The sequence below is a fragment of the Phyllostomus discolor genome, chromosome 9 (genome assembly GCF_004126475.2).
Source record: "Phyllostomus discolor isolate MPI-MPIP mPhyDis1 chromosome 9, mPhyDis1.pri.v3, whole genome shotgun sequence".
NCBI classification, from domain to species: domain Eukaryota; kingdom Metazoa; phylum Chordata; class Mammalia; order Chiroptera; family Phyllostomidae; genus Phyllostomus; species Phyllostomus discolor.
In genome coordinates, this window is record NC_040911.2 from 67,350,106 (window position 1) to 67,362,729 (window position 12,624).

Below are 12,624 nucleotides of genomic sequence, written 5' to 3' on the forward strand. Positions count from 1 at the left end.
TCACAATAGTGGAGAGGCCCTACCAGAGTCAAACAGGATGTGGTCTCTGCTCCTTAGGCGGGTACCCTAACTGAACTGGTGGGTTTCACCTTGGGAGCCTGATTGAAGATGTCTGTTCTCAGTGAGTGCCACTCTAGGACCCTCAGTCATGTAGTAACAGAACACATGCAATTAGGGTTTTATAGCAAAGAGCTAAAATTAAAGATTAAAAGACATTTATAAAATAGTTTGCCAAGGGTTGGATAAAGTTTAGAAACTTGAGTTCTTTTTGTAGAATCAGTTTATTAGCCTAGCAAATAACTCTGTTGGAAGAAGAGCAAGAATTCTTTCTTTCATAATTTGCTCTCATTACTTTCCCAAACTGAACATCAAAACTTTTAAAAGTGAACTTTGAAATTCTTCTAGGAGTTTAAAATAAGTTTCAAAGTGAAATTGCAAGCTGTCTTATATAGTTTCAAAATATTGACCCAACACTCCCTCCTATACTTTTGGATATTTCTGGCTCCTCATATCAAAAGGCAGAGTCAATTTCTCTTCCCCTTGAATCTGGGTGGGCCAGTAAGTGACCAATCAGAAAGTGACAGAAGTATCATTCTGGGACTTTTGAACCCAGGCCTTAAGAGGGCTGGCAGCTTCCATTTTTTCCCTCTTTGAGTTCAGCTACCATTGTGTTCAGGCTGGACCGCTGAACAACTAGAGGATGTAGAAACAGGTTCTGGGGGAAGAGAAGCCATCCTGTTCATTCCAATCCTGATCCAGCTCTCAGATGAATGCTGCCACAGAAGAATCACCCAATTGAGCCCAGTCAACCCACAGCATCGGAAGAAATATTAAATATTCATTGTTTTAAGCTACTAAGTTTTGGGATGGTTTGTAATACAGCAACAGATAACTGAAATGCCAGGCACTGGACCACTAGCCCACAAAACACTATCCAGTTAATGTCTCAAGATGAGTTTGTGGAACTCTATAAATGTTATATAGTACCCCAACTTCCTTCCATCACCCCTGCTTTCTCCCAAGTCTAAACCACACTCAACTTCTGTCCAGATCACTGTCACTACCACTGCCTATCGGTCTTCCCACTGCCTGTCACTCTTACCCCATATCATCTGTTCTCTGCACAGAGCCAGAGCCGGATTCTTCCTTTAAAAACTAATTAAATTCACCTCACTTGATGGAAACTCCTACCTGCCTTCCCCCTGTATGTTCATAAAACAATTCAAATGCTTTGCCGTGACCCATGGGATCTGGCTCCATTATTTCTATGGCCTCATCTCCCATCATCCCCTTTCTTAGTCATCACTATGTTCTAGCCCCCGACACCAAACTAACTCCTGCCTTAGGTCCTGTGCCTGGGTCTTCTGTCCTAAATTTTCCTCAGCCTGGCTCTTCCTTGTATATCAGAACTTGGTTCAAGTGTTACCTCTACAGAAAGGCTGTCCTTAACTACCCTGTCTGAAGTGCTGTTACTGCTCTCTGCTCCTCCACTCCACTGCAGCCTTGTAGGAAGTCATCCTGTTCATTAAGGGAGTTAGTACTGTCGCCTCCCTGCTCACTGATGGCAGCTCCATAAGGGTAGGAAACCTTGTCTGTCTTAATTCACTGCAGTACTGCCCCAAAGAATAGTGCTTGGCACGTATGAAGTATTCAATTGAACATCAGTTGAATGACAAAATGGAGGGGGGGTAAGGGGGGTCCCAAAGTCAAGTAAGTTTGGAAAATGTTGAAAGAGCTTCTTCACACTTCTGGTTCTAAACAAAATAGGGAGATAGGTGGGCTGTTAGGTCCCTTCCCCAAACCCAATCTAGGAGAGGTCTAAAGAGTGAGAGGGAAGACAGAATACAAAGGCTGTGGGAAACCCCAAAGAACACCAAAAGTGTCTGGATACAGGTAAGGTGGCAGTAGGCAGTCTAGAGCACAGAAAGGTATTGCATCATGATGGGGATAGGGATATTTCCTGATTGGACCACTTCCTCAGCTCTGGATAGATCTCTGGCAAACAACTTTGCCAGGAAGCACCAACTAGAGGGGTGATATCAGAACAGTGCTGGTACCTTCCTGAGGTGGAGGACAGACACCCTTGGGACAGCCCCTGCATATTCTCTAATCCAGTGACAGCAGAGGGAGGTGTAAAGGAGCACAGGGGCCAGAAGTCCTGGGAGTTTCTTTGAGGTGAGGTTGCATGATTGTAGAAAAAGGTGAGGATGCTAAATGATTGAGCCCAGAGCCTCCTATTTTACAAAAGTTGCCAAGAGGGTGACAAGCTGGAAACCAGACTTTTCTCTTCTCTCCAGGTGTACACTGCCAGCAAAGGTAGCTGGTAAGACCAAGGGAATATACATTCACAGTGGAAAAAAATCAAGGCATGTGCCCTGGCTGGCGTAGCTCAGTGGATTGAGTGTGGGCTGCGAACCAAAGTGTCACAGGTTCGATTCCCAGTCAGCGCACATGCCTGGGCTGCAGGCCACGGCCCCCAGCAACCGCACAACTGATGTCTATCTGTCTGTCTGTCTGTCTGTCTCTCTCTCTCCCTCCTTTCCCTCTCTAAAAAATAAATAAAATCTTTTTAAAAATCAAGACATGTAAATAAGGAGCATAAAACAAAACAAAAGATAAAGTAAACAAAATGCACTGGGAAAGCCAGAAATGATCAGATCAGCATGAAATTTTTTAAAGCACTATAAAGAGTCATCAGAAAAATGGAAATCAAAACTGAAACATACCACTTTTTTTTCTTCTTCATTAAACTTTGACTTAATGGGTTTCAAAATTCTGTGACAGATTTTTGGTCAGGTTGTTTCCATTAAAAAGTACTGATTTAATAAACTAGTAACTTAAAAACTGCCACACACACAAAAACCACATGGTCTACAAAATATTCACCTCTCCTTCTGAAGGTTTTACAATGCATTGCAATTATTAAAGTCTTTCACTACTAAACTTAAGTGTCCTGTTGAGACAGTTCTAAGACCTTTCTTCCATCACTAAGACTGGGGTGACAGGTATTGGAGATAATATTCATTTAGCCTTCTGAGATTTCTGGGCAGACTTGGTGACTTTCCCAGCTCCAGCTGCCTTCTTGTTCACTGCTTTGATGACACCAACAGCAACTCTCTGGCTCATGCCACGAACAGCAAAGAATCCCAAAGGAGAATAGTCAGAGAAGCTCTCAGTGCACATGGGCTTGCCAGGAACCATATCTACAATGGCAGCATCACCAGACTTCAAAAACTTTGGGCCATCTTCCAGTTTTCCCCAGAGTGACGATCAATCTTCTGCTTCAGCTGAGTAAATTTGCAAGCAATGTGAGCTGGGTGACAATCCAGCACAGATGCATATCCAGCACTGATTTGGCCTGGATGGTTCAGGATAATCACCTGAGCTGTGAAGCTAGCTGCTTCCATTGATAGGTCATTTTTGCTGCAAACACCCACACTGCCATGACAAACAACTTTGACACATATGTCAAAGCTTCACTCAAAGCTTCATGGTGCATTTCAAAGGGCTTCACTTCAGTTGTAACACTGACTGGGGCAAAGGTGACCACTATGCCCCGTTTGAGAATACCAGTCTCCACTTGGCCCACAGAGACAATATCAATTTTGTAGACATCTTGGAGGGGCAAATTCAGGGGCCTGTCAGTTGGATAAGTTGGTGTAGGGATGCAATTCAAGACTTCAAGCAGTGTGTTCCACTAGCACTGTCATCTGTCTGGGTGACTTTCTATCCCTTGAACTAAGGCATGTCAGCACTTGGCTCCAGCATGTTGTCACCACTCCAACCAGAAACTGGCACAAATGCTACTATGTCAGGGTTGTAGCCAATTTTCTTAACGTAGGTGCTGACTTCTTTAACAATTTCCTCATATCTCTTCTGGCTGTAGGGTGGCTTAGTGGAATCCATTTCGTTAACACCAACAATCAGCTGTTTCACACCTAATATGAAAGCCAGAAGGGCATGCTCATGGATCTGCCCATTCTTGGAGATACACACTTTAATTCACCAACACTGGCAGCAACATACAGGACAGCACAGTCAGCCTGGGATGTGCCTGTAATCATGTTTTTGATAAAGCCTCTGTGACCTGGGGCATAAATTATGGTCACATAATACTTGCAGGTCTTGAATTTCCACAGGGAGACATCAATTGTGATACCACACTCATGTTCAACTTTCAGTTTATCCAAGACCTAGGCACACCTGAAGGAGCCCTTCCTCATCTCAGTAGCCTCCTTTTCAAATTTTTAATGGTCCTTTTGTCGATCCCACCACATCTGTAGATGAGATGGCCTGTAGTGGCAGACCTGCTGGAATCTATGTGTCCAATGACCACAATGTTGATGTGAATCTTTTCCTTTCCCATTCTGGCTTTAATTAGTGGTGGTTTTCACAACACCTATGTTCTGGTGGCAAACCCATTGCATTGTATCTTCATATAACACTGGAGAGAATGTAAAATAGCGTAGCTATTTTGGGAACTAGTCTGTAGCTTTTCAAAGAGTTACACATCATGCTACTATTTGACTGGCCAATTCCACTCCTGGATATAAACCCAAAAGTGAAAACGTATGTCCACACAAAAACCTGTACACAAATGTTCACAGCATTATTTACAATAGCCAAAAGGTGCAAACAACTCAAATGTCTATCATCTGTTAGATGGACAAATAGAATGTGGTAGAGCCACACGATGGTATATTAATTATTTAACCATAAAAAATAACAGCACTAATATATACCACAACATGGATGAATACTGAAAACATTATGCAAAGTGAAAGGAAGCAGTCAGAAAAGACCACATATTATGAGCTTCCATTTATATGAAATTTCCAGAAGAGGCAAATCTATAGTGACAGAAAATACATTAACAGTCGCTGGGTATGGAGAGGAGGGCAACAACAGCTAAAGTTTAGGTTTCTTTTTAGGATGATAAAAATGTTCTAAAATTGACTGTGGTGATATTTATACAATTCTGTGGCAATATTATAAACCAATGAATTGTATACTTTAAGTGGGTAAACTGTATAATATGTGAATTTTGTTTCAATAAAGCTGTTTTTATGTATTTTTTTAAGTTTTATTTATTTATTTTTAGACAGAGGAGGAGGGAGAAAGAGAGGGAGAGAAACACCAATGTGTGGTTGCCTCTTGTGCACCCCTACTAGATAGAGACCTGGCCCGCAACCCAGGCATGTGCCCTGACTGGGAATCAAACCGGCAACCCTTTGGTTTGCAGTCTGACACTTAATCCACTGAGCTACACCAGCCAGGGCTCAATAAAGCTATTTTTAAAAAGCATAATAAATAGGCTTGAAAGTAATGAAGGAGACTGGAAATAGGAAGGAGTAGTCATGAAGCATCTGTTATCCATTATCAGATATTAAATACAACATCACTGAAATAAAGTACTCAGTGAATGAATGATGTTAGGGACAGGTGAAGGATTGCTTCAAAAAGGCAAAGTAAGGGGGACTTCCGGCCAAGATGGAGGCATAGGTAGACACACTGTGCCTCCTTGCACAACCAAGATAGGGACAACAATTTAGAAACAGAATAACAACCAGAACTGATAGAAAATTGAACTATAAGGAAGTCAGACTACCAAGAAGTTAAAATAGACACATTCACCCAAACCGGTAGGAGGGGTGGAGTCAGGCAGCCAGGCATGGGTCGCAGCTTGGAGAGCAGAGAGTGTTGGAACCAGGCACGTAAGGCATCTGGGGCACATAAGGCATCTGAGGCACACAAGACTGCAGCGAGTGGTCCCTGAGCATACAAGTGGCAGCTGGCAGAGACCCTGGCCAAGAGGCGGAAACAGGAAGACCCAGCGAGGTGGCAATTGTGAAGCAAGGCACTGCGCACAACTCAGGATCCCAGCACTGGGAAATAGAGCCTTGGGACACTGATTGAAAACACCTGTGGGGGTTGAGGCCCAGGGAGACTCCCAGCCTCACAGGAGGTCGATGGAAAGTTTCACAGGGTGCACAAGCCCATGCATGCGGGAATTGGCACCAGAGGGTCCCAGTTAGCTTAGGGGAAGTGGCGAAAGGGACTGAGGTCCAACAGAGAGCAGAGCAAGCGCCATTGTTCCCTCTCTGACCCCATCCCCACATATAGCTTCACAACTCAGCAACTGGGGTCCCCCGCCCTAGTGAACACCAAAGGCTCCGCCCCTCATACGTAACAGGAACAACCAGACCAAAGGAAAAAAAAAAGATGGCTAGAACAGATATGAAAGCCTCACAACCAGTACTTTTAAGTGACCGAGAGATAGCCAACCTATCAGATACACAGTTCAAAACACTGGTGATCAGGATGCTCACATAATTGGTTGAATTTGGTTGCAAATTAGATGAAAAAATTAAGGCAACAATAAGTGAAATGAAGAAAAATGCACAGGGAACCAATAGTGATGGAATGAAGCTGGGTCTCACATCAATGAAGTAGACTAGAAGGAAGAAAAAAACATACAATCAAGCCCTGGCTGGCATAGCTCAGTGGATTGAGCACGGGCTGGGAACCAAAGTGTCCCAGGTTCAATTCCCAGCCAGGGTACATGCCTGGGTTGCAGGACATAACCCCCAGCAGCCGCACATTGATGTTTCTCTCTCTCTCTTTCTCTATCTCCCTCCCTTCCCTCTCTAAAAATAAATAAATAAAATCTTTCAAAAAAAAAGAAAAAGAAAAAAACATACAATCAGAAAAGAATGAAGAAATAAGAATTCAAAAAAAATGAGAGGCTTAGGAACCTCCAGGACATCTTTAAATGTTCCAACATCCGAAAGAGCAACAAGTGGAAAACTTATTTAAACAAATAATAAACGAGAACTTCCCAATTTTGGCAAAGGAAACAGACTTCCAGGAAGTCCAGGAAGCTCAGAAAGTCCCAAAGAAGTTGGACCCAAGGAGGAACACACCAAGGCACATCATAATTACATTAGCCAAGGGAAAAATGAAGGAGAGAATCCTAGAAGCAGCAAGAGGTAAGGGGACAGTAACCAACAAAGGAGTTCCCATCAGACTGTCAGCTGATTTCTCAAAAGAGACCTTATAGGTAAGAAGGAGCTGGAAAGAAGTATTCCAAGTCATGAAAGACAAGGACCTATATCCCAGATTACTCTATCTAGCAAAGCTTTCATTTAGAATGGAAGGGCAGATAAAGTGCTTCTCAGATAAGGTCAAGTTGAAGGAGTTCATCATCACCAAGCCCTTATTTTATGAAATGTTAAAGGGACTTATCTAAGAAAAAGAAGATAAAAAACATGTATAGTAAAAGGACAGCAAACTCACAATTATTAACCACGCCTAAAACAAAAACAAAAACAAATTAAGCAAACAACTAGAACAGGAACAGAACCACAAAAATGGAGATCACATGGAGGGTTAGCAACAGGGGAGTGGGAGGAAGGCGGGGAGGGGGGAAGGTACAGAGAATAAGTAGCATAGATGGTAGGTAGAAAACAGACAGGGGGAGGGCAAGAATAGTATGGGAAATGTAGAAGCTAAAGAACTTATAACACATGAACATGAATTAAAGGGGCGGAATGTGGGTGGGAGAGGGTGTACAGAGTGGAGGGGAATGAAGGGGGCGTAATGGGACAACTGTAACAGCATAATCAATAAAATACATTAAATAATAAAAAAATAAAAAATAAAAAACTCAAAGAAAAAAAAGGCAAAGTTAAGGGAGATTCAAGATAACAGCGGAGTAGGTAAAAACTACACTCACCTCCTCCCAGGACAAAACTGGAACCACAACTAAATTATAGAACAATCATCCTGAATAACCAACTGAAGACTAGATGAAGAGACATCTTATAACCAGAGATTTACAGAAGAAGCCACATGGAGACTGGTAGTAAGGGTGGAGACACAAAAAGCCCTGGCCCTGCTCCCACAGGTGGCAGCTGAGGTTCCAAAGGGATATGTCAGCTGGCGGGGCAGGAGGTGTTGCCCCTGAGAAGATGTGATATAAATACCAAGCAGGGCTCCCTAGCCCAAAGCACCAAAGCCAGCAAAAGCCACCTACATATCTGGTTGTGAAAAGCAATGAGGTTTTTATATACCAGGGAGAGATAGGAATCCACTTAAAACACAAGTATCATTTTAAAAGGCTAATGCACAAAATTTTACTCATAGCAACTCACCCTGGGCTCCAGCAGAGGAAGGGCAGGGCAGACTAGAGATGTGTGAGGAGAATCTGAGATTTGTGGCTCTGGGAAGAGAGCTGAGGGACACCTGCCAGGATCTCTGTGTTAAGTCATTCCCCTATTCTCAATATGCCATAGTTACTCGCTGGGGCCCTCCTAAACCAGCATTAGCCTGGGGGAAAGACATATCCCCACCCTCTGGTTTTCCTCACCCTCCACCCCGAGGAGCTTACACCCTGCTGAGCAGTACAGCCAGAGGCTCTTTCACTGACTGAACCTAAAAGGCAGCTGCAAGGCAGAGGTGAATCTAGGGATGCCTTGGGACTTTTGCTGATCTGCCCCCAGGCCTGGTGCTGTTAAAAGCCAGTTTTGGTAACCAGCTTGGTCCTTCTTGTCTACATCTAGGACCAGCAGAGGCAGCAGAAACTGGATCCCTTGTAACTCCAAACAGGTTGCCAAGGGCGAGTCACAAGCAGCACTTTACTCTGGCCTGCACCATAGTCCATCCCAAGAGGCCCAGAATCAATACACACAGTGGCCTGTATCAGAAAACATCAGAGCAGGATCAAAGAAACTTCACAAGTAACATATGTAAAGGGAAATCTTGGCAGGAACCAAACCTTACTGAGGCCAATTCTGCTTTGTGTGTCAGCACCTACAGAACTGCTGGCACTCCACAGCTGGGGTTGAGCCTCACAGCCAGCCCGAGGGTCAATCCCATGTACAAATGGGCCAACAGCAATCAAGACTCATTTGCAAAAGCAGGGCCCACATAACCCATACAAGGGACATTCTTGGAGTGCCTAGCTGAGGTGATGAATGAGACTGCACCACTGGAACCCACAGGACACCTACTATATAAGGCCACCCCACAAACAACGGGAGTCACAGCAGATCTACGTAATATACAGAAATAAACACAAAGAGGCAGCCAAACTGGGGAGACAAAGAAACATGCCCAAAGTGAAAGAACTGGAGAAATCTCCACAAACAGAGCTCAACGAAATGGAGGCAAGCAATCTATCACATAAAAAATTTAAAAATAAAATGGTTATAAGGATTCTCAAGGAACTTAGCAAGAACTACAATAGCATTAAAAAGGATTCAGAACCATACAAAAGGACCACTAAGAAATGAAGAAAACATGCCCTGCCTGGGTTAGCTAAGTGGATTGAGAGCAGGCCTGTGAACCAAAGAGTCAACAGTTTGATTCACAGTCAGAGAACATGCCTGGGTTGCGGGCCAGTAGGGAGAGGCAACCGCACACTGATGTTTCTCTCCCTCGCTCCTTCCCTTCCTTTCTCTCTAAAAATAAATAAATAAAATCTTTAAAAAAAAGAATACAATTTCTGAAATGAAGAATACACTGGGAGGAATAAACAGTAGGCTGGATGAGGAAGAGGATCAAATCAGTGATTTGGAAGACAAGATAGAGGAAAACACTCAATCAGAGCAGCAAATAGAAAAAAGAACTTCAAAAAATGAGGCTAGTTTAAGAGACCTTTGGGAAAATATAAAGCATAACATCTGCATCATAGGGGTACAAGAGAGAAGAGAGAACAAGGGATCAAGAACCTGTTTGAAGAAATAATGATGAAAAACGTCCCTAACCTGGTGAAGGAAAAAGACAAGTCCAAGAAGTACAGAGTTTCAAACAAGATGAAGCCAAATGGGCCTACACCAATACACATCACAATTAAAATGGCAAAGGTTAAACACAAAAAGACAATCTTAAAAACCACAAGAGAAAGAGAGCTAGTTACCTACAAAGGAGCTCCCATTACACTGTCAGCTGATTTCTCAACAGAAACATTTCAGGCCGGAAGAGATTGGCATGAAATATTCAAAACGATAAAACTCAAGGGCCTACAACCAAGGCTACCTTACCCAAGAAAACTATCATTTGAAGAAGAAATAAAGAGCTTTCCAGACAAGAAAAAGCTAAACAAGTTTGTTACCACCAAACCAGTATTACAAGAAATGTTAAAGGGCCTGTGTTGAAGAAGAAGAAAGAGGAGGAAGAAGGAAGAAGGAGGAGGAGGAGGAGAAGAAGGAGGAGGAGGAGGAGGAGGAAGGGGAGGAGGGGAGGGGGAGGAAGGAGGGGGGGAGGAGGAAGGAGGGGGGAAGAGGAAGAAGAAGGTGGAAGAAGAAGGAAGAAAGAAAAAGAAACAACAGAGGAACACACAAAAATACATACCTATTGATAATCACTTTAAATGTAAATAGCTAAAATGCTTCTAAAACATAGGGTGGCTGAATAGATAAGAAAACAAGGCCTACATATATGCTGTCTACAAGAGACCCACCTCAGAACAAAAGATACACATACAGACTAAAAGGGATGGAAGAAGATATGCAATGCAAATGAAAACAACAAAAAGCTGAGGTGGCAATACTGATAGCAGACAAAACAGGCTTCAAAACAAAGGCCACAACAAGAGCCAAAGGACATTACATGATGCTAACGGGATCAATACAAGAAGATATAACCCTTGTAAACATGTATGCACCAAGCACTGATGCACCTAAATATGTAAAGCAAACCTTGATGGACACAAAAGGAGAGACAGACAGAAATATAGTCAGAATAGGGAACTTTAACACACCATTGACACCAATAGGTAGATCTTTTAGACAGAAAATCCATAAGGAAACAGTGGCCTTAAATGGCACACTAGATCAGATGGATTTAATTGATATCTTCTGAGCATTTCACCCAAAAGCACCAGAATATACATTCTTTTCAAATGTACATGGAATATTTTCTAGAATGACCACATGTTAGGACACAAAATAAGTCTCAATAAATTTAAGAAGACTGAAATCAAATCAAGCCTCTTCTCTGACCATAGTGGTATGAAACTACATCAATCATGCACACATACAAAAACCCTGAAGAACACACAAACACACAGAGGCAAAGTAACATGTTCTACACAATGAACGAGGTTAACAATGAGATCAAGGAAAAAAACAAAAGACACCTTAAAACAAATAAATATGAGAACATAACAACCCAAAATCTATGGGACACAGTGAAAGCAGTCCTAAGAAGGAAATTTATAACATTATCCCAAGAAACAAGTAAAAGCGCCAATAAATAATCTAACTTTACACTGGGAACTGGGAGGAAAAAAAGACAAAGCCTAAAGTGAGTAGAAGGAATAAATATCAGAGCAGAAGTAATCAAAATAGTGTCTAAAAAAATACAAAAGAGCAATAAAATCAAGAGCTGGTTCTCTGAAAAGATAAGCGAGATTGACAAACCTTTAACCAGACTCATCAGGAAAAAAAAGAGGACCCAAATAAATAAAATAAATAGAAAAGAAGTAACAACTGACACCAAAGAAACACAAAGGGAATATGGAGGCATAAGTAGAAATGCTTCCCTTCCTTGTACAACCAAAAAAGGGATAACCACCAATTGAAAAACAAAAAACAACCAGAACTACCAGAAATTCAAACTGCATGGAAGTCCAACAACCGAGGACCTATAGGGTAGGCAGAGAAAGGCAGCTGGGGTGGAGAGGACACATGGCAAGGAAGCAGCTAGAGGATCAGTTGATCCCACATTTGTACACCAATAAGCCAGGAAGAACAACTGGGGAGTGAGACAGACTGAGGAACCCAAGATATCAGTGCGGGAAACTAAAGACCCCCCTGACTGTAAAACTCTGTGGGGGTTGTGGCAGCAGGAGAAACTCCCAGTCTCACAGGAGAGTATGTGGAAGAAACCCATGGGGTCCAAGAATGTATATAAGCCCACCCACCCGAGAATCAGCACCTGAAAAGGCACAATCCACTTGTGGGAAACAAGGGAAGGCACAACAGAGCAAACAAGAGGCACTGTTTCCTCTCTGACCCTCCCCCACAGACAGCACCAAAATGCAGCAATGTGGGTTGCCCCACCCTGGTGAATAAGTGTGGCTCCTTGCCTTACAACATAAGAGCTGCACCAAAACAAAGAAATATGGCCCAAATGAAAGAACAGATCAAAAGTTCAGAAAAAAGAACTAAGCAACGAGGAAACAGACAACCTACCAGAGTTCAAAACACTAGTAATCAGGATGCTCACAGAAATGGTTGAGTATGGTCACAAGACAGAGGAAGAAGTAAAGGCTATGAAAACATAAATAAAGGAAAATATACAGGGAACCAATGATGAAGGGAAGGAAACCAGGACTCAATGATCTGAAACAAAAGGAGGAAAGAAAAATCCAACCAGAAGAAAATAAAGAAACAAGAATTCAAAAAAAAATGAGGAGAGGCTTAGGAACCTCTAGGACAACTTCAAATGCTCCAGCATCTGAATTATAGGGGAGCCAGGAGAAGAGAAAGGCCAAGAAATTGAAAACTATTTGAACAAATAATGAAGGAAAACTTCCCCAATAAGGCAAAAGAAATAGACTTTCAGGAAGCCCAGAGAGTCCTAAAGAAATTGGACCCAAGGAGGAACACACCATGGCAC

At 42.6% G+C, this 12,624-nt stretch overlaps 2 protein-coding genes and 1 pseudogene across 5 annotated transcripts in view; all 3 read right to left on the reverse strand.

The window, feature by feature from the left end:
• The window catches only part of KAT14 (lysine acetyltransferase 14), a 76,491-nt gene that overhangs the window by 6,494 nt on the left and 57,373 nt on the right, over positions 1–12,624 (reverse strand). The window lies entirely within an intron of this gene.
• Positions 1–12,624, reverse strand: part of LOC114506203 (protein PET117 homolog, mitochondrial) — a 76,491-nt gene that overhangs the window by 6,494 nt on the left and 57,373 nt on the right. The window lies entirely within an intron of this gene.
• On the reverse strand, positions 2,829–4,419 carry LOC114506202 (annotated as a pseudogene).